The sequence below is a fragment of the Clarias gariepinus genome, chromosome 27 (genome assembly GCF_024256425.1).
Source record: "Clarias gariepinus isolate MV-2021 ecotype Netherlands chromosome 27, CGAR_prim_01v2, whole genome shotgun sequence".
Taxonomy (NCBI): domain Eukaryota; kingdom Metazoa; phylum Chordata; class Actinopteri; order Siluriformes; family Clariidae; genus Clarias; species Clarias gariepinus.
Genome location: NC_071126.1, coordinates 175,001 through 176,920, shown reverse-complemented (window position 1 = coordinate 176,920; position 1,920 = coordinate 175,001).

The window sequence follows — 1,920 nt, the reverse complement described above, 5'->3', positions numbered from 1 at the left end:
CGGCGGGGGATGTCGGCCCCGGGGCATGTGGCATCGGGTCCGGGGCCTCCCCATGGACTCCCCTGCGAAATTTGGAGCCGATCGGACCAACGGTGGCCGAGATACGGCCGTCCGAAGTCGGGGGCCCCCCCCCCGGTTCCCAGAAGCCCCATGGGCAGCGGGGGGAGGCCCAAAGTGGCCGTGGGGAGTGCCTAGGGCCGGCCAAAATCGTTTTTTCCCAGGCGGAATTGGCCGTTTCCGAGATATAGGCGAAAGAAAATTTTTCGAAAATCTGACCTCCAGTGGCGTGGTCGCGGGTGGGGGTGCCCGCCGAGGGTGCCTGGGGTCGGGGAGAATGCAATTCCTCCAGGAGGATTCAGCCTGCATGTGAGCTGAGAGCCAGAAAATTTCCCATAGCCCCAGGAGATGTAACAGACTCCCATCCTCCAGGGGGCGCCGGCGGGGGGCGTCGGCCCCGGGGTATGTGGCATCGGGTCCGGGGCCTCCCCATGGACTCCCCTGCGAAATTTGGAGCCGATCGGACCAACGGTGGCCGAGATACGGCCGTCCGAAGTCGGGGCCCCCCCCCCCCGGTTCCCAGAAGCCCCATGGGCAGCGGGGGGAGGCCCAAAGTGGCCGTGGGGAGTGCCTAGGGCCGGCCAAAATCGTTTTTTCCCAGGCGGAATTGGCCGTTTCCGAGATAAAGGCGAAAGAAAATTTTTCGAAAATCTGACCTCCAGGTGGCGTGGTCGCGGGTGGGGGGTGCCCGCCGATGGTGCCTGGGGTCGGGGAGAATGCAATTCCTCCAGGAGGATTCGGCCTGAAAAGAAAAGAAAAGAAAAAAAAAATTCGGACCTCCAGGAGTGTGACCGCGGGTGTGGGCGCATAGCGTGGCCGACCAGAGGTGCATGTGCTGGGCTAGAGGCCGATTCCTCCATGAGGATTCGGCCTGTGAGTGCAGAGTGAAAAAATTTTCAAAGTCCAAAAAATAATACCTCCAGGGATGTGATCGCGGGTGTGGGCGCATAGCGTGGCCGACCAGAGGTGCCTGCGCTGGGCTAGAGGCCGATTCCTCCATGAGGATTCGGCCTGTGTGTGCAGAGTGAAAAAATTTTCAAAGTCCAAAAAATAATACCTCCAGGGATGTGATCGCGGGTGTGGGCGCATAGCGTGGCCGACCAGAGGTGCCTGCGCTGGGCTAGAGGCCGATTCCTCCATGAGGATTCGGCCTGTGTGTGCAGAGTGAAAAAATTTTCAAAGTCCAAAAAATAATACCTCCAGGGCTGTGATCGCGGTTGTGGGCGCATAGCGTGGCCGACCAGAGGTGCCTGTGCTGGGCTAGAGGCCGATTCCTCCATGAGGATTCGGCCTGTGAGTGCAGAGTGAAAATTTTTCTAAGTCCACCTCCAGGGCTGTGATCGCGGGTGCCGGCCGAAAGTGTCCGACGAGAGTGCTCCTCGTCGGCCTGAGGCCCGATTCCTCCAGGAGGATCTCCCTTGTCGAAAATTTTTCTAAGTCCAAAAATTTTTCTAAGTCCCACTTTTTACGCCGGGGTGGCAGATCCAGGCCTATCGCTCCCCGGCTCGTGTCCGACCCCGAGGCCTCTTCCCGGGCATGAGTCCCGCCTCGACCGCGGTGTGGAGGTATCGCTGCGCCGTAGGGTGACCAGAAGGGTATGGTCAGATTTTCAGGAGACAGTAGCAATTACAGGGGTCCAAGCACCTGGGGCTATGGTAAACGGACCGCCAAGCCCCCGCACGGCCCCCGGGCCGCCCAGGAAGCTACGGGTGCGGGCTTTTCAGCCCCTTTTCCATGCTTTTTCCCCTTTTTCGTCACTTTTTCGAATTTTCTCCGTTTTTCTCGCTTTTTCCCTTAAAAGCACTGGTAGATCGGAACACGAGACCCGCCAGGGGTAGGCGCCTGCCCGGCCCGCCGAGGGCC